At 38.0% G+C, this 21,271-nt stretch overlaps 1 protein-coding gene across 2 annotated transcripts in view; it reads right to left on the bottom strand.

The window, feature by feature from the left end:
* LOC110111082 overlaps nucleotides 1-21,271 on the bottom strand; it is a 55,670-nt gene that overhangs the window by 12,953 nt on the left and 21,446 nt on the right. The window lies entirely within an intron of this gene.

The raw sequence follows: 21,271 nt of genomic DNA, 5'->3' as shown, positions 1-21,271 counted from the left end.
AATCACTTAGGTGGTTTTTGCAATCCATGCTCTTAACAACCAAGTCGTCAATATAACTCTCGACCTTTGGGTGTATTAGCTTATCAAATATACGCGTCATTAACCGTTGATATGTGGCACCAACATTCTTCAGGCCAAAGAGCATGACCGTATAGCAGAAAATGCTGATGGGCGTTCTGAATGATATGGGGTTTTCATCCTCGATCGGGCGCCATCTTGATTTGAATGTAACCTGACGATCCGTTCATAAAAGAGAACATATCATAATTGAAAGTGTTGTCCACCAGGAGTTCAGATACGGGGAGCGGAAAATCGTCTTTTGGACACGCCTTGTTGAGGTCCTGAAAGTCAATACATACATGAATATGTCCATTCTTGTTTTTGACGGTGATAATATTGACGATTCAATCAGCATACTTTTCTTCACTAATAAAGCCTGCATTTATGAGCTTCTTCGTCTCTGCAATTACCTGCTCTTTAATCTCCAATCTCATTCTCCTTAGAGCTTGCTAGATGGGTACAGCATCTAGTTTGATGGCTAATCTGTGAACTACTATATCAGGTGATAAGTCAGGCATCTAAGCATATGTCCAAGCAAAGCAGTCCCTGAATTCACATAGTTCTTTTATTTCTTCCACTTGCTCTTATGGTAGAAGGGAGCTAATGAAGGTTGGGCGAGGATCTTCATTAGTTTCCAAGTTGACTTCTTTTAACTCATCCATAGTGGTTATCTATCCATCATCTTCAAGCTCTTCTGGTGCAGGTTTGGCTTCTATGGGTTGATCATCATAATTATCAACTTCGTACGCCTTCTCATCACCATCGTCATCGGATTTGATTTCCCTGCATGCGATTGCTTGGCAAATCTCCTTTTGGGAGTACTTTAGTACGATAAATCCTAAACCCTTTTTTGCAAAAATATCTTTCTTCTTTAATTAATGGGTATTTCTTCGATACCAGAGGCTCAAGCAAAAACGAACTTGTTGTTTGGAAGAACGAGTTTTACCTCGCTTTCGTAACATTCTTTGGATGTTTTTGGTATTATACTTAGGAAATTTCATAGGTACTAATTCCCCATAATCGATGAGTGTATGAATCCAGTCACGATTTTTTTTTCTTCGAGTTTTTCGATTGAATAAAATAAACTCGCTGGTTCACCCTTTTCTCTTGGGGAGGTACATAGAATGTCACGAGCTCTTCAACATTATGCACCTCTAGCAAAATAATTTCTTTGAAGTGTTGCAGGGGAATACGTGTAACTATGAGTACGCTATCTGAGATTGATAGACTATCTATTCTTCTAGAGAGCACACCCTGCACCGTGTTCATATAGATAGAGTCGCAGTCATAATCATCATTTGAATATTCAACCTCCCTACTCCATTCAATCGTAGACTGGCATACTATTCGAGATTTGATAGGTGTGACATCATCTTCATCTGTGTTACTCCCTAGGTAAGGTACTTATTTCCTTTCTTTAGGAATGAAAGGTGCCTTGGGGAGAGTCGGCGTTGTCATCTTTCTCCCCACCTGCTTCTTCTTGTTTTCTTGTTTAGGTTGCTTTGCAGTTTTTGGGTCCGATGCCTGGGCCTCAAGAGAGCTCGATGGCTTCAACTTCTTTGGAATGAAGTATTTGTCATCTTCATATATCTTTGCTTCATGAACTACAAAGGGCTAGATGTCACCAGAGATTCTGAACTCCTTTCCATCCCTGAGGTACTTCTGCATTGATGTAGTGCTGACGGGACAATGCCGTACTCAAGCAACCATGGGAGACCAATAAGCTCCTTAAATGCGGTATCTACGTCAATCAATGAAATTTGACGTCTGTATGAAGTTCTCTAAATATGAGGGAGAGTGTAAATGACCCTAGGGTCTTATGCCCCTTCTCATTAAAGGCATGTACCATTAGCTTATCTGACCCAAGATGCTCCACATCGAGACATAATGATCTTAGTGCTTTCAAGCTCATTAGATTTATGGAGGACCCTAGATCAATTAGGATTCGATTGATCATCATCCCATGGTTTTCTGCAGTAACATATAGAGGGCGATTATGATTTGTTGTTCCGAGCATCATATCCTCTTCGGAGAAGGTGATGAACGGCTTATTACGGGCTTACAGAACCTTCATCATATTACGCTCAGCAAAATATGCCTCGTACCTTTCGGGGTCTTTGAGAGCCCAAATCAAAGTCTCCTGAAGGCATTTGGACATCACTAAAGCATCGTATATGCTGAGTTATGTCAAAATTTTTCTCAGATGTGATATGATATTATAATATATTCGCCAGGCTGAAACATCTTTCATCTTGGGGTCCTTGGGGATAATGTCTTCATTGACAACTATCTCCTTCCCCTTATATATACTAGAGACTTCCTTCTTTGCTAGAGATGGCAATATCTTGTCACTTCTCAACTGCACCTGAGCGACCTCCTCTGACTCAGACTTACTTGATAACGCATTTTTTTCAGAGTCAGCCATTGTCGCATCCGGAGATTCAACCGTTGATTCAGACTCACCACCCATGTTTTTATGTCCCATATGTGATGCTATGTCGGGGTTCGACTCATCTGTTTTTGAAAAATATAGATCTTCCTCCGAACTATAATCCATCAGTGACACCATCATACAGGATTCATAAGCTGCCTCCTCAGTGCTTTCTTCTTTTATCATCGCATTTGGGGTCACTGAGACGACCCAACATACTTTTATCAGAAGAGAATCTTCATCATCTTTTTTGGCTCCATCTATTTTAAGCTCTGACATGAAGTCAGCGAGCTTAATAGGATGCCTCACAGTCTGGTAATATTCCCCAAATCGTCGATAACTCTTTGAGTTGTTGTCTTTTTCTCTTTCGGCTTCTTCAGTTTGGTCTTCTTCTTGGAGAGCTTCACCTTTCCAGACTTCGAAGTGCCAGCTTGGTTGGGGAATTGCTTAGAAGTATATGCTTGTGTCATAGGCAGCGCCTTGGAATCTAGCACCGGCTCAGTAGGAGACTTCCACTTTACACCCGGAACTCCTTCAAGCTGCTTCAGCATTTTCACGATCTTCTTGGAGATTTTAGTCTCTAACTGCTCTTCTTGAGCTGACTTCTTTTCATTTCTTCTTTCTTCAACTTGGGGTACGGAAGAGGACGTAATCACCCGAGTTGATTTTTTTTAAGATGAGTCAAAACATTATCCGACAATGTGAGCTCTCCTCTTTGATATTTTCTTTTTAACCAATCCTTGAAGATATAACAATCTTCAATGGGATAGCTAATTACCCTCGTATGGTAATAATTCGGGTCGCTCGTATGTTTCGACTCCTCGGGCCTCTTGCATTCAGGCGGTTCTAAACCTGCTTTCAGTGCTCGTCAAAATAATTTGACAATATTTTTCCTCTTAAATGAATATTCCTTATTCATTTTATACTTGAGGGAGGGGAATATTCAATCACCAGTTCCCGTTGTTCGCCTCGGGCGTTCGCCACCAACCTAGTAAGTTCGTGGCTTATCATTTCCCTTGAGTATAAGCTTCGGTTGAGGGTTAGGTTGTAGACTTATTTAGGCTTTTCTTGATATTTCATCGGCTGCTTAACTTTGTCTACATTATAAACCACCTATTTCCCCTTATCAGCTCTAGAGAAAAATGTGGAGTCAGCCTCATCTCTTCTAGCACCTGAGGCTTTAGCCTCCTTAGGCTTATCAGAGTAACTCTCTGATCTTAATAGATTTAATTTCTCAAATTTGGCCACTCTGTCTAGTAGATCCTGAAATGTGGTCATTGTAGCCATGCATAGGAAGGATTGCATTTTATCATCAATGTTGCCCATTAATAATTGCACAGCAAGCTCCTCTTCTAATTGCTACTCACATTTCATGCTCAACTTTCGCCAACGAGTGATATATTTCGTCATTGACTCATCCCTTCTCTTCTCCAGAGCGAGGTCAGCGATCGTTATCTTCTCAGTTGCACTGGTGAATCTCTTCATGAACATAATTTTCAATTCTGCGAAAGTTTTCGCAGAATCGTTTGGCAGTTCAGCATAACATTTGAAAGTGGCAGCTGTTAAACTACTGACAAACTGCTGGAAGATTAGGGCATCGTTCCCCTTGTATTCCCGCAGGTAGCTTTAAACTATGTCAGGTATTATCTGAAAGTTTTATTGTCGTCAAAGGTGTTAAATTTTGGTATAGAATATCTTTTCGGATACGGCACCTGATCATACTCTGTTGGATACGGGCGACCCTTGCCCAAGAGCTTCTCCGCCAAATCAATGGCTATGATAGCCTTGATCGGAAGTACTTGCAATATTTTGTGGGGTGGGCAGGCGGACGATATTATGGACTTCGTGACCACCTTTAGGAACTCCCATTATTCCTAATACTTGTGGCACTTGGAAGTTTCGAGGATCCAGAGGAGGATTGGGCATAGGACCGACTGGAGCATTTGTCTGCATCATCTGCATCATTGTCGTCATTTGGGTCATCATCTCAGTCATCTTCTCATTTTACTGAGAGATTTCCCTATCCTTTGCCCTTATTGTCGTCTCATTTGTCGTCTCATATCGGCAAGCATGGTGTTTTCATCATCAAAAGGATTCTCCTTTACTTCCTCCACTTCCTTTTCTCCTTGGGAATGACCACCTCTGCTAGTGCTGGGCCCATCTCTGCGGCTGCGCCGATATACTTATCTAGGTTGCAGCCGCCAATCGCCATCATCTTCACCGTCATCATAATCGGCACCATCATCGATGTCTATATGTGTCACCATATAGACAACTTCTATATTTATGGCGTTATTAATTTCTTCCATTTCTTCTTCTATATTTTCTTCTTCTTTTATGTTTTCTTCCCCTTCCTCTTCTAGTACTTGAATCTCCGAGCGGCGACGCCATTGAATATCTGGTTCTTGATTAGGCAAGGAGACTTCTTCGATCGGTGGGCTGTGGTCGAAGTTAGTCTCTTCCTTTGGAGGGGGTGGCGAGCGACGGGATCCCTTGGAAAATTCTCTAAGGTGTCGACTGTCGGGAGGGGCATCATCGTGGGTCTTCTTTGGGATCGATCTCTGACGTTGTTTGTAGGCAGGGGCGGATCTCCGGGAAGCCATACCGAATGTCACGCCCAAATGAATTCTTCTTTCTTCTTCTACGAGGCTTTGGCCTCAAGATTTCTTTTCCTTTTAGCTGGGACCTTTCGGCGACGAATCCCTGAACCCGAGGTTCAGGTGTCACGCCCTGATACTCACCAGGCAGAACATATTTTCTTTATTTTCTCTTCACCACAACAGATAAGCGTTCTCTTGGTGAAGTTCTCCTAGTCTCGACCATCAATGGTCGTTGGTATCTTCTCTTCTTCAATCCTCTCTTTCACATTCTTCAAGACCTTGTAGACCCGAGCCAAGTAAGTTTCGGGCTCCTTATGAGGAGTTGGGACTTCAGGCTGCTGGTCCCAAAATGATTTCTTCAGCTCACCAATGGAGTTGTTTCTCTTCACCTATTTTAAATTCACGAATCCATTCCGGGTAGAAATGGTTGCTTCTAGCTCCCGGAGTGGCAGATTGGATGGATGCAATGGCAGCAGTTCTTACTGGGCTCATAGCTCCGCGTTTTTTTCTCCTTTGCCTTTTGGTTAGCCTTCCTCCAGATGAGGAAGCCTCACCATCATTCTTCCCAGGTGCAGGTAGGCCGGTTGGCAGGGATGTGGTGTTTGCAGTCACCACTGAAATTCTTTCATCAGCTACAATCCTCTTGGTGGCTGGGGCCTCAGATTAAGAAAGTCGTTCAAATACAGAGACCCTCCTACGAGGATTTTCAACAGCAGGTTGTGGCGCTGGATGATGCACACGATGTGTGGCAGCTTCAGTAGAGTGGGTCCTCCTGGCATGACTCTCAGGGTTCGTGCCACCCACGGGAACATCGATAGTCATTGCAGCGACTGCAGGAAAGTCGAGACTATCAAATTGGATCGTAGCTCCAGCCTTCTCAGTCTCGATGATAGCGTTTGCCAATTGGATCCTAGCACCTTGTCCCAGCTGTACAGTCATCAAAGTATTCTGTAGATCCATCTGCATGAATGAAAGATAAGGATTAATAATCAGAGTCTGATACATCACCCCACAGTTTCAAAATGCAGAGACTTACACAAAATAAGGAATAAACAAATAACATTAGCAAGCGATTAAAATAATATAAATTCTAAAATCCTATTAAATGCCATATGAATTAGTTGAATGATTATTTTAGAATATTCAAAAAATTAATTCGTTAAATGATCATTTTAAAAGACTCAAAATTTTGAATATGAATTGAAATAACTGCTACTATAACACTAAGACGACTAGCTAAAGATGGAATGAGAAACTAGAGATTCTGGGTTCGATCCCCAGTGGAGTCGCTAGAAATCTGTGGGCTCCAAAAATTTGGCCCCGGCCTCCACCCGCATTGCTTTGCTTTTTCGGGGAGAGTTTTAACAGATTAAATTCAGGGGTAAATTTTGAAAGGCAGATGAGTTTGTAGATAAGAAACTACCCATAGATTTCGCCCTCATTTTGCGAGGACTTTGTTGACGAATATTTTCGTATCGACCCGACCCCAATCAAGTCGATTCGAGCTCGACTGGGTTCGATCACACTCGATCAATTCTATAGTGTTGTCAAAGAAAAATCGGGCCCTAATTTGTTGAATTAAATTGAAATTTAATCAAACTAATTATAATTTAATTAAATTCAATCCAATTTAATTTAATTAAAATCAAATCAACTCGAATCGAACCCATTTAAGCCTCGTCGAACCAAATTCGATGCAATTCGGCGTCGATTTAAGCCCAAATTCATAAAATTGGCTCGATCTGACCCTTTTCGACTCAAATCGACCCTAATATAGGTCCAATTAGGACCTAATTTTAGCCTAATTCATCAAGTCCTGAATCAATTCACTTCCCAAATCAAGATTTGAATCGAACGGCTTGGATTTCCTCTAGAATCCCGCTTTATTTTCAGTCAAATCGCTTGATTTATGTGGCTATAACTGGATATCTGGTAAGAAAACCTACTCGAGTGCGATTTTCACATGTATAAGGAGCAGGAGATGAAGAGGGGAGCATTATTCGGCTCCCTATTTTTGGCTGTCTATCCCGAACCACCAAGAAAAGAGCGAGAGAGCAAGGGATTTTGCAGGCCGAGCTCTAGTCTGTGCCGAAGGTCCCCATTCGCCTCCCCCTTTACATGCGAAACTCCCATCCGCTCCGAAGACCTCCGGTCGCGACTCCCTAGTCGCATGCAAAGCCACTGTCCGACTCTGCCTGGACATTCGGTCGAATCTTCTAAGAGCTCTACCTCCCTCACCCGCCGGACCTCCAGAAGCCGCGACCCTGATCCAATCCGAAGGACTCGATTCCACCCAGGTTAGAGTCTGTGAGGTATTTCTTCTGGAGAAAGGTTTCTACTCCTTTCTTCTTCAACTCCGACGAGTTCGTAGCAATTTGGAGTATGTTAGAAGCTTCCAAACAGCATGGGAAGGCTTTGAAACTATCCAAACAGCGGTTTGGAGCATTCAAAATGCCTTGGACAGCGACGACGATGTCTAGAGCAGCTTGGATAGCAGTCTTCCTCCCTCGAAGCAACTGGACAGCGATCCGGAGTTTGGATTGGAGCACTAGGACAACCCGGGAGAGGTAAAACAATAAAACTTTGGAAAAGCCCTAAGTCCCCCTAGCCGTTCATGTGTGGTTGACGTCCCCAAACCCTAGGTCCTTAGAAAACTTCAATTTTTGCTCTCCCAAAATCCCTCGTTGGTTGTCCTCTTCACAAAACAATGGAAATTTGGTGATTTTCATTTGTTGGCTCCTATGCGAGAGTCCGGAGAAGATTTTGATGCGTGTGGAGGTGTTGGATTGGTGTTCAACACCTTTCAAATTATATGATTTTGCATTCATGCATCTCCTCCATCACCTATGTTTGAACCTTAGGTTTGGCCATTATATTTGACCTAGAAATTAAATGTTAGGGTGTAGACTTTTCTTTATAACGTCACATGCTAGGTTAGGCTCCTTAGATTGACATATCATGACAAAATTAACATGCAAGTGTAGGAATTCACACTTAGGGAAGCCTAGGTACATCCTTCTCTTTAGCTCTTGAAATCCCACAAAATTTGAGGGTTTCATTCATGTTTTCCATCCACCAATCATACCAAAACTTGATTGGGATCTTTCCCAAACCTTAAATGTGCATTTCCTATATGTATAGGTAGGATTCAAACATAAGAGTTGCATGTGTAGTTACCCAATTTAAACCATCGCGACAAAATTAACATATGTTTAGGGTATTTTATGTATGCTAAAGTTCATTGCTTTATAAATTTGGTGAAAACTTGTAGTGGAGTTTTTTGATCTCACAAAAAGATCTATGGTACAAGCCGTTGTGAGGTTTATCACAAGTTTCCAAAGACTTATGTTGTAAAACCCATGACGTGCATAATCAACCAAATTCATGACAGTTTTTTCATCAAGTTTAGTTTGTTTAGAATGGTGACTATCATTTACCTAGAATAACCCACAATCTCTAGAGATTTGGAAGACGATTAAATAGGCTCATTTAATTCTAAACAACTTTGAGGTTGCATGGGCCTTCACAAGCCCATGAGTGCCTATGTTTGGAATTATCTAATTCTATTTTTTTGAACTTTTAAATCATAGGTTTGGAATGAAATAATTGAGATGCATGTGTATATCAAGGGTTGTTTGTTCACTTTCTTTCTTGTACCAAAAAAAATTATAAATTTATAAGCATGCTCATCTAATTCCTAAGTGCTTGTAAAGTAAATGTGGAATACCTCATAGCCTTTAAAGGCTCATGAGGTATGTCCCATTATATTCCGGAATTACCTAAGTATGATTAGTAGAATTTATAAATTGATGGATTCAAGTACAATGATAATCGAACTTAGCATATGTTCATCCCCCTAAACATACAAACTTCATTCGCACGCTTCTTGGTTTCTTAGATAATGTCAAATCCGATTTTGAGATCTCTTAGAAACCGTAGGAGATCAAGTTTCCTCTCTCCATATGGATCCAAAACATCTATTCAAACCTTAGGGAACCCTCTTCCTTATATAATTCACCTTCATACATGATGTTTGGAGCCTTCTCAAGGCTCCAAATATTAGATTGTGTGAATTTTAGCTCCACCTTAGGATCTACAAACCATCATGTGCTTACTTTTAGGTTTCTCCTAAATCTTGTCAAAATGGATTTTAAGGAGATTCTTAGAAACTTTCAAATTTAAGTTGTAAGAACATTCCCTCCTACTCAAATCATGTCAAGATTGATTTGGAGGTCATTTCAATGCGTTGGAAGCTCTCTAGTAGAGTCTTCCCGTCTTCATGCATGATAATTTGGAGCGTCTCAAAAATCTAAATTTTTCATTGCATGAATGATTTTAACTTAGGATTCCAAAAATCCTAGGTTCATACCTCTTTACTTGTTGACACAAAATCTACAAGCATTCATCCATCCCTCCCATGCATGATGATTGGAACCTCCTCAAGGCTCTAAATATCTATCATTGCATGACCTTTGGAGCTCCCTCAATGCTCCAAATGTTTTATCGCTTGACTCCTAGCATGTCTTAGGGGTTATCAACAACCCTTGTCATGCATTGTATTATGGATTTCCCTAAAATCCTTAATGCATCATGTTACAAGCTTTAGAAATTTGGAACCAAAATCCAAGTTTTCTTACATCTCTTGTTGGAACACCAAAACCAACAAACATTCTCTCATGCATGATGATTTGAGGTTCCTCAAGCCTTCAAATGTATCACTACATGAGTCCCTCAAACCTAGAACCCAATTCTAAGTTTTCTTCATTTCATTTGTTGAAACACGAAAACAACAAGTGATTCCCTTGCTTGTGGCTTTCCAAACTCATGTTAGAAGTTTCCCAAATAACCTCTAGAGAAACTAAAAGAGTAATAGCAAACTCTAGGATCGAATCCTAAGCCACTCCCTTTTTGTTGAGACAAAAAAATCAACAAACACATACACATCCATATGGAACATTTTGGAGCCTTTCTAAGCCCCAAATGTCCTATTACATGGACCACTTGAGCTTGAAACCAAACATTTAATCCCTCTTTGTTTGTTTGTTGGAGCATCTAACCAACAAAACACTACCTCTATGTGTAACATTTTTGAGGCTCTCCAAGCTCAAAATGTTCCCTTACATAAATCATTAAGATTTTAGGAACAAATTCTAAATCCCCCTTCCTTTTGCTAATAACACAAAATTAGAACGTCTCTCCTCTTATATATAATGATTTGGAATTCTCTAAAATTCCAACATATTATTATATGAAGATTTCGGAGCTTAGAGCCAAAATCTAAGCTATCACTTTCATTCGTTTGAGACACAAAGATCAACGAAAGAATATCATCCTTAGGCTTAGGATTCTAATCCTAGCCTATCTTATTTGCCTAACCTACATAGGCAGATAACCTTGCATCATTAAGTATAAAACTTGATAGTTGCTTCTCAATTTGTAGTTCGAAAACTATACATTGTACCTCTTATTCATGACATTTGAAGCTTCCTCGATGCTCCAAATTCATCATCCCAGGAATCATGTAGTTCTAGGATCAAAATCATAGGTTTATTTGACCTTGTTTGTTGAAGAAAAATCAACAAACATTCACCTCTATATCTTCTTCATGCATGATACTTAAAGTGTTCCCAAAGCTCCAAGTATTAGATTGCATGAGTCTTATAATCTTAGGACCAAACTCCTAGGTGTATTCTCTCTTGTTTGTTGAGACAAAATCAACAAATGACTACTTCCTTCGCACATGGTGTTTGGAACTTGCTCAAATCCCCAAATGCTTCATTGCATAACCCTTATAACTTTAGGATGAAAATCCTGAGTTCATGTTTTCTTGCTTGTTGGTACAAAATCAACAAGTTAAAATTATCCTTCCTCCATGTGTGTGACATTTTGAAACATCAAAAAGTTCCAAGCAATATCATTCCATGAATTGATGAAGCTTAAAACCAAATTTTAAGTTCTTCAACATATTAATTGTTGGAACACAAGAAACCAACATATATCCTTTGATGTATGATAATTTGGAGCCTCCAAAGGCTCCAACCAATATTATTACATGTTTGTTAGACCTTAGAAACAAATTCTAAGTTATCCACCTTTTGTATGTTGAGACAAAATCAACAAGCAACTTCCCTCTTTCATGCATGATTATTTGGGACTTCTCAGATCTTCCAAATATATCATTGTATGAATCATTTTGAGTTTGGGGCCAAATCCTAAGCTACATCCTTCGTTTGTTGAGTCACAAAATCAACAAATGAGTATCCCTCTCCATTCACTTGACTTCAATTAGGTGAATGATCCTCTCTTTGAATACTAAGTATTCAAAGAGCATTCATGAAATTTTGTTACTCCAAAGTTACCTCCTTCCTTCAACTCTAAAGCTGTAAGGAGTTTATCAAATCACCCATTCGTTGGAACACAAAACCAATGAATCTCTTAGACTTGGGATTCAAATCTAAGTCCCCTTTCTCTGTTCACTCAACCCCGACCAAGTGAATGGTGTCTTCTCATATTCAAGAGATATTCATAGACTTGTAATGCACAAATTGCATTTTCTCTTCCCCTTTCCAACAAGCCAAGATTGTGGGAATTCTCCAAATCCTTCCCTCATTCTCCTAACCTAAATTAGGAGTGTATATCCTCTCCTTGAATATCAAATGTTCAAGGGATTTCCCCTCAACTTGCAACCCATAAGTTGTTTGTTGTTTCTCCCTTTCTACAACTCAAATATTGTAGGAAGTTACTTTCATTCTTCTAACTTAGATTAGAAGAGTGTACATTCTACTTTGAATGATTAAATGTTCAAAGAACTTTCAAGGGTTTGCAACTTCAAGTTGCACCTTTTCTTCTTTCATCCCTTCAACCCAAGTTGGAGGAATGAATCTCCTCTTTTTGAACACTAAATGTTTAAGAGATTTCCATGAGTTGCAACTTCTAAGTTGCATTCCCTTTATAATCTTCTATAAATCAAAATTATAGAGGAATATTTAAGTCCTACTTTATTCTCCCAAACCCAAATTAGGAGAGTGTACTCCTCTCTTTGAATACCAAATATTCAAAGAGAGTTCAAAAGTTTGCAACACAAAGTTGCATCTTCCTTCCCCATTTATTCTCTACAAATCAAAATTGTAGAGAAACCCCCTCTCCCTATAATTCAAGAGTTGTAGAAAAATTTGGTATTTACTCAACCAACATTGAGTGAATCAAATATATCTATTTGTTAATGCCAAAACCAACAAGTATTCTCATCTTCCATTTCTTTCCTCCAACCCAAGTTCGATGAAGGGATTCTGTTATTTGGACACCCAAAAGTCCATATAACTCTTGATGACTTGTAACCAACATTACAAGTCATCCCTCTTTTCTTTTGATTCCAAAAGGTCTAAAGAATCCTCTCAATCTTAGCCTAAAAGCTATAAGTTTGATCCATCTCTCTTCCAACTTCCAAGTTGTAGGAAGTTTATCCTCTCTTTAGCTCCAAAAGCTAAAGGGAGTTTTCCAACATTTAATCCAAAAGCTAAATGTTGAAGTCATGTATTCTCTTTCTAGCCCCAAAAGTTAGAGACAACCTTCCAACACTTGGCCCAAAAACAATATGTTGGACCCCTTTTCTCCCCCTTCTTTAGCCTCAAACCTAAAAGAAGTCTGTATTTCTCTTCTAGCTCCAAAAGCTATGGGGGAATTCCTCCAACATTTAGCTCAAAGGCTACATGTTGGACACCTCTTCTTTAGATCCAAATTCTAGGTGAAGTACTCTTAGTGTGGCATATCACACAAGCCTCACACACTTAGGTGCACAGCCCCTTAGGCATGCTAAGATTAGAATTTTTCTTTGTGTGTATATGTGATTGATGATTTGATGTGAATGCCCTTTTGGATTGTCTGCGTTATAAGCACTTGCCCTTAAATGATTAGTATAGAAATATATACATGCTTTTTGTGCAGTGGCCATGTCCAAGAGGGGGTAAAATAAATCATGATTATTATAATATTGTTTGCTTGCAGGCGCTGCTTAAAACCCCTCAAGAGGCATGGCCAATAGGGTAGAAGCAGATGTTTGACACTCTAAGTGTTAGACAAATTTTGAATATGATGTGGTTATTATATGAACTGCCTTCTAACACTGTTTGGCAGATTTGAGACTTTTTCATTTTATATCATGTATTTGATTAGATCTATGATGTGAAACTTGTGAGATTTGGACTAGAAAGAGAAGTGGATCGAGGAAGGATATACTCCTTTGGAGGTGAGGCCCAAAGGTCCACTTGAGAGTTAAAACTTGAAGACCCCTGCAGTAGAGTCTGTAAATTTAACCAGGTTGTATAATGGCAGGCAACTCAGCTGTCAAAACTATTTGTAATAATTGGAACATTACTTGTACTTCTATTTTGGTTGAATTACAAGCATGTTTTGATTGTTTACCTGATTGTGCATTCGAAAAGTATGCATTTTTCCTAAGTTTCTTCTCTTATTTATTTGGATGTGACTTGGACTTTAATGCGGTAGGCTCTTAGGATAAAATAAATTTTCTACTCATTAAAATCTAATCAATCTAAAATTGATTTAGGCTCCATGATTTTCTAACAAAAAATTTGCATGGCTCCATTTCAAGGAGTCAAGTTTTTCAAATTTAAAACAATCATGCACAGCCCCCAATAGTGTCTTAGATATAAAGACTTCACTTAAGGACTAGATAACAAAAATCTATTTTTTTTATGAGTCAACATATGCATACCTTCATACATAGGTATTTTGGCCTCAAAGCCAAATTATAAGCCCTACTTCTTAAACAAAAATAGTCTTCCCACTCTTTATATGCATTAAGATCGGAGTACATATTTTTAAAAGCGATTAGGAGGGTTTAGTTAGTAGTCCTTTTCAAGCAGAACAATAAATCCAAAGGACGGGCAAGTTATACCTCATGTGAGGTGTAGCTTATAAGTCCCTTTTGCATTCCGTTAGACTTAGATTCGATGCACTACCTCTCAACAGTCCTCACATTAGTTTTAGAATCCGAGGAGATAGTTGACTTCAATCACCATATAAGCCATTACCTTTTGAGCAGTTCCTGTAACATGTGTTGTTGAAATATAAGCCCCAAATTCTAATAAAAATATCAACTTCAACAAAAATTATATTTCTAAAAATGTAAAGCCCAATATAAGATAGTCCGAGCACCTCTGAGATTTCTCAGAATCAAGTGCTCTTAGATCACCTCCCTTGGCTCTCATTTCAAAATCTAATTCTAAGTTAATCCCTTTTTCCTTGAATTTCCTAAAGGTCAAAACTCTTTATACAAGACTTTCATGAACTCTTAAAAGAAAATCAAATTTAGTCAATGTCTAAAATGACTTTCAAAAGATAAGAAAACTACTAGTTTAATTAAAAGTTTTCTAATGCACCAAAGCTTAAGATGCAATTAACTATAGAGGCTTGCCCCTATGTGATGTCTATACCCCAAAAATAAATAAACTCCATTCAACCAAACATTGATGGGGGAATCTCTATTTGAAATTATAAATTTTATCATTAAGTACATAAGGAAATGACATTTTTATCCTTCGGGGTAATATATCATCATTCTTATGTCGTACTCAATCATAAAGTATGCAATCCATTTGAGAATAAAAAAATTTCTCCAACAGATTTTCTAGCGACTCCGCTTGGGAGGATGTTTCTTTCACATAAACTAGTGATTTTCAAGCAGTCATTTTAAATATTGGCTAAATGACATTTGCAAAATCAATTTGGTATTGTATGCCCCTCCCATTTAAAATGTTGGGTTGAGTGGTGTCATACAAGCAAATGCCCTTCAAGACGAACTTTTCAAATTACTTTGAAATATGAGAAAGATGAACTTTAGTTTTCTAAATCAATCATTTTCAAACAAAATTTTTACATTCTCAAGTATCCAATTTCAATATTTTCCCCACACTAAAATTATTATGGTTGTGTAAATATACAACCAAATAATATCAAATGGTGTGGAATTCTAAAATCTATTAAATTCATTCATCGTTCATTAAAATCCGGGTCACAATTATGGGTGGTCAGTGATTCAAGTCAGCGGTCAGAAAACCCAGAAAAAGTGCAGTGATTAGTTGATGGTGTGTTGATTGGATTCAAAGAAATATAGCAAAAATATTGACATAAGGAATTTTGAATTTCAGGAAAACTTTTTAGATTCAGTTATCTGAGGATTCAGTGAGTCAGAACTAGAAGAAAGACTAGTTTTCAAATTTGGTGATCACTTGTAGTTGTCATTTGATCAGTCCTGCTTTGCTCCTGGGGACATGATCAAGTTTGGGCAAGGATTTGAGGACATGGAGGTTATTTTTCAAGGTCCTACACCTTCTGAGGCAAGAGCCTTGGAAAATCAACCTTCATCTGAAAAGAAGGTTTTGGAAATAAACTTGCCTGCTAGGGAGATGTCACATACTCATAGTAGTAGGAAGAGGGTGGCTGAGTTGTCTCCAAAAGTTTTAGCCTCTCGACCTTCTGTTTTCAATAGGTTGACCTTCCCTAAGGTTCTGAAGTCAGATGTGAGACAGACAGCATTGACTCCACTGTTGCCAAAAAAGGAATTTGTTGAGAAGGTACATGAGTCAGTTCAGCCTTTAGTAGTTGTCCCGAATGTTTCAGAGTCTAAGGGTCCTTTTCAGTACAGTCAGTATGAAGAAGGGGGCAATTCTACCTATGTTTTAACTAAATCTCAAAAAAGAAATAAATATAGGAGATTTAAAAAGATGATGGAGAAGCAAGAGAAAGCTAAGTTGGATGCTGAGATGATGGACCTCTCTCCTCTTGCTGAGGGGAGTAGCTTCTATCCTCTTTCTATGTCTAGGGGTGAGAAAGATGTTAGAAAGATAGCTGGATCACTCCCTAGGCCCCCACTTAAATTTTCTGAAGTACTCCTAATGAGAGAAAAAAGAAGTGAGAGAATGATATAAGGAGGATTTTTCAAAGGGTAGCTAATCGACTTTATAATACAAAAGAGAAAATGATTAAGGCTGTAAAAAATACAATCACCAAAGATTTTGCTAAGTTACTTCTGAAAGAGGATAGAGATCCTGAGGATTACTGGCTGGTTGTACAACCAACTTAGAGAGATAGGCGCAAATTTTCTAGGCAGCCAGTTGTGTCAGCTTTGACAGATGGGTATGGTTCTGGGCCTCATCAGGGGAGAGCAATTAGTGAGCAGATTGTTCTGGTTGATTACTCAGTACTGCCACCTGAGGTCCATGGCAGACCAAAGGTTGATCACCCTGATCGCCAACTAGTCTCTGACCCCCACAAGTAGAGTCTGTAAATTTAAATGGATTGTATAATGGCAGGCAACTCAGCTGTCAAAACTGTTTGTAATAATTGGGACATTACTTGTACTTATATTTTGGATGAATTACAAGCATGTTTTAATTCTTTACCTGATTACGCAATAGAAAAACATGCTTTTTTCCTAGGTTTCTTCTTTTGTTTGTTTGGGTGTGGCCTAGACTTTAATGCGGTATGCTCTTAGAATAAAATAAACTTTCTACTCATTAAAATGTAATCAATCTAAAAATTGATTTAGGCTCTATGATTTTCTAACAAAAAAACTTGCATGGCTCCCTTTTAAGGAGCCAAGTTTTCCAAATTTAAAATAATCATGCATAGCCCCCAAAGATGTCTCATATAGAAAGTCTTCACTTAAGAACTACATAATAAAAATCTATCTTCTTTATGAGTCAGGATATGCATACCTTCATACATAGGCATCTAGGCCTCAAAGTTAAGTTGTAAGCCCTACTTCTTAAACAAAAACAGTCTTCCCACTCTTCATATGCTTTAAGACCAGAGTACATGGTTTTAAAAGCGATTAGGAGGGTTTAGCTGGTAGTTCTTTCCAGGCAAGACAATAAATCTAAAGGTCGGGCAGGCTATACCTCATGTGAGGTATAGCTCATAAGTCTCTTTTGCATTCCGTTAGACTTAGGTTCGAGCACTACCTCTCAGTAGTCCTCACCTTAGTTTTAGGATCCGAGACGATGGTTGATTCCAATCACCATATAAGCCCTCACCTTTCGGGCAGTTCCTCCAACATGTGTTGTTGGAACGTAAGCCTCAAACTTCTAATAAAAATATCAACTTAAACAAAAATTAGATTTCTAAAAAAGTAAAGCTCAATATAGGATAGTCAAAGCACCTCTGAGATTTCTCAAAATCAAGTGCTCCTACTTCACCTCCCTGGCTCTCATTTCAAAATCTAATTCTAAGTTGATCCATTTTTTCCTTTAATTTCCTAAAGGCTAAAACCCTTTAAACAAGACTTTCATAGACTCTTAAAAGAAAATCAAATTTAGCTAATGTCTAAAATGACTTTCAAAAGACAAGAAAATCACTAGTTTAATCAAAAAAATTTTAAGCACCAAAGCTTGAAATGTAATTAACCATAGGGGCTTGTCCCTATGGGATGTTTATACCCCAGAAATAAATAAACCCCATTCAACCAAACATTGAATGGGAGAATCTCTGTTTCAAATTGTAAATTTTATTATTGAGTCCATAAGGAAATGATATTTTTACCCTTCGGGATAATATATCATAATTCTTATGCTGTACTAAATCATAAAGTATGCAATTCGTTTGAGGATAACAAAAATTCTCCAATATACTTTATGATCTGAGTTCTGGTTTCCTATAGGCGCAATCCCCTATAGTTAATTACCCCTCCCGATAACGAGAGAGAACTTTCGATTAAGGCTAATCATCAATCAGATACATTGTATTCATACATACGTAGTAGCAAGCGTATAGTAACAGCATGGGCTTGGGATGTTGGAAAATTTGATATTTAAAATTAAAATTTTCACCATCTTGCACTTAAAGCGGATGATGGGGGAATGGATGATGGGCTCGATCAAGATCCCATAGTTCCATCGTCCCGAGCCATCGTGGTCCCTGGTCTACTTAGTCAAAGGAAGTTGTCGACCCAACCTGACAGAAGGATCCTTGTCAGAAGTCATGGGTTGCTTCGTCCAAGGGTACCTTGTTGACCTGGGTTAAATGTTTATCTAAGGAGACAAATTTGAATCCACCTTAGCTAACAGAAGACTTTATACCCTATCGATCATATCCTATTAATTCATATCTCAAGGATTTAATGTCACTAATGAACGTATTGGCTCTGGGTATAACCGGTATCTCGTGGTGCCATTTAGTGGCAAAACCACTCGGTTCAGAGGGCCTCGGGTCATAACCGTTTATCCTGTGGTGTCATTTGGCAGCAAAACCGCCGGTTAGAGGACACGTACCACGTCCTTATTGGTAGGAGATTGTTTGAGAATGATTCATACTGATATTTTCGACTAGGCATTAGCTCTTTGTGAGCCACAGTACATTTCAATTTGTCCACCTCGACAAACTATTGAGGAGGGTGACTGGATTTGAACAGGTATTTTGTATAATTTTTTTTTGTTTTTCTTCTGGATACAACAGAGGTCAACATATTGTTAGCCATTAATTGGCTTTCTCCTCTTTCTCTTTGTTCACTTCTCATTTTTTTACTTTCAGTGCATATCCAAAACAAGAAGCAACTTTTCCATGTTAATATATCATCTTTGTTTGTATCATGTACCTTGGTTCGTTGCTCAGATACAAACTTGATAGCAAACAACAAGATGGGAGTTTTTTACGTCGATTTTTCCATACTACCAAGGGCCCAAGCCTTTGTGGGTTATTGAAACTATAGAAAAATGAAGATTAAAAATGAGAGAAATTGTTATGTGATTTAAAATTGATTTTAAAAAAATTTTCAATCCTTTAAATTGGCAATTACAGTAGAGTTTACTCTAATAAACTTCCTAAACAAACTCAATATAGTAAAGAATCTTATTTACAATAACAAACAATAATTCCAACAGGAATTAATTAATCCTGGAGTAAAAATTTAAAAAGCAAGCTTGTGCAAACAATTTTAAAAATTCAAACTCATCCTTATCAACTATGATCAAAATTTCAATAAAATGTACTGAGTTTTGGGGCCTTCATCTCCTTCCATGGTGTATGATTATTAATTTGATCGTGCTCTATGACCTTAGAGAGATATCCTCTTCCATGACAATAGTGTGGTTTGAGAATGACCACTGTTGGCTCTTTTAATTGAGAAATCAACAAGTATGATCTCTTTAATCTTTCCATGATCTGGTGCACAAATGGGGATCAAAAGCAATTTTATTTATAACTTATTAGATCTAATTCCTAAATGACTCTAACAAGAAGTTGTCTTATATTTTCATCTTTAACCACTTAAGTATGAGCAATCATAGAAGAAACTTCATTCAACGCATAGCAAGTTGATTGCTTACCAATAAGAGAACACTCTTTGCAACATCATTCTAGAGTTAAAAAATGCTTAGATGATTTGAACAAGGTAAATATTTAAATGAACTCTATGAGAGTGATTATTCTTAGATTTGAGTGAGTTATAGGAGAATCTATTAGGGCATGAGTTTTATCTCATTTAAAATAAATTCAAGGATAAAAACCACGGAAATGATGATAACAATCACATTAAATAGAGATCCTTCTTTAGATGATGTAGGAAGCATATTCTCGTGCCTATTCACAAGATTTTCTTATCTAAGAGTTGAAAGATAGTTGAGTTGTAGGTCATGTAGGACGCTACAAAACTGTCCATTTGTTGTTCAGTTTGCATTGGAACGAGAAGATGCCAAGTTGCAGTTTTATAGAGCAATCAAAAAAATATATTATATTATACACACCTTACTTGCTTATGTGCTCTTTGGCAATATAAGTATAGATTTTGCTTTAGAATTACTAGGAACTATTAGATAGCATGATTTTATTATGGTATTTGCTAATTCCCTAAGATATCTCATTTTTTAGTTTCAACTTGACTCATTTTTTCAAAAACTGGCCAATGCATCATGATCGCTAAACATTTTGATAAAATCCTTCTTATTGTTGAATTTTCTTTTAATTGCTCTATTAATAAGACTGCAAGCAAAATTCCATCTGAAATTGTGCAAGAATTTAACCACAAAAGGCCAATAGATCTCATTAGTGTATCCATGCATGCTACACTGAAATTCTGTAGCTTCATTTGTTGAGCATTTTCTTAAAATAAATGGCAAGGCGAAGATAAAAATATATGAAGCATTCTGAAGATCATAATACCTTAGCAGATGCTCATACGCACTTTCAGTAGTATACTAAAGGTGATTATGTTTTAAGTTGTATTCTTCCCACACGCATCATGCGAAATAGAAACAAGAAGTTACATGCCCGAGGTTTTAGACCTTATAAAATGATTAGAGAGCAAAAACCTAATGACAGTGTACTTGATTTTTAATCCAACATGCATAGTAATCCTACTTTCAAAGTGGAATATTTACTGTCATATCATGGAATATTCAAGCATGGAGCATTTCCCGTAAGTGTATTATTATTTAGAGTAGTTGATTCAACTATTCTTATGGAAGTCCATCCATCAGTTCCCAGCTAATAAGAGATAAATCAGATTGTGACTGAAGAAATTATAGACATTTTTGTGTTCAATGCTAAATATTAGTTGACGAGATCATCCATAATCAGATGAAACATGAAGACCTTTGCATTTCCCTAGTCTTCTTGAAAAATACGAAGTCAACACCACCAAATGAGACCTCAACAAAGAAGAGCTGAAGAAGGCCATCCAGCAATTCATTGTCAACATCTAAGTCCAACTACATGTCTTGGTAGATTGGAAGTTCACAATTTTAGTTCTGAATATTGACCTTCTTAGTAGTAGATAGAATTTATTTTAAGCTTAAGGGTTGACATTATTTAGTTCATGTTACTCTTATAAATAGCCCATATATCTAATTTTGGATATAATGAATTGACTATATGCCCTCTACTGATCTCATTGGTTGTGCCCTCTATTGATCTCATTGGTTGTGTAATGCTACCTTTCATCCTCAGATTTTCAGAGAGTTGTGTGAGACAGCCATTACTCTTCTTTCCTAGTTAAACTCCCTTTTCTTCAGCTCCACATCTTCACTAACCTCCGGCCACCCATCTTCATACCCTAAAATTAGCTAAATTACTCTTTCATCTCACCCTTCCATAATTAGCACCCAACCAGAGGAGGTGGAGCTTGGCTCAATGGAAAGGACATTCTTGATTTGGGAACCACGAATAA

The sequence above is a fragment of the Dendrobium catenatum genome, unplaced genomic scaffold, assembly GCF_001605985.2.
Source record: "Dendrobium catenatum unplaced genomic scaffold, ASM160598v2 fragScaff_scaffold_1082, whole genome shotgun sequence".
In the NCBI taxonomy this organism is placed as follows: Eukaryota; Viridiplantae; Streptophyta; class Magnoliopsida; order Asparagales; family Orchidaceae; genus Dendrobium; species Dendrobium catenatum.
This window is presented reverse-complemented; position numbering and strand designations above follow the sequence as displayed.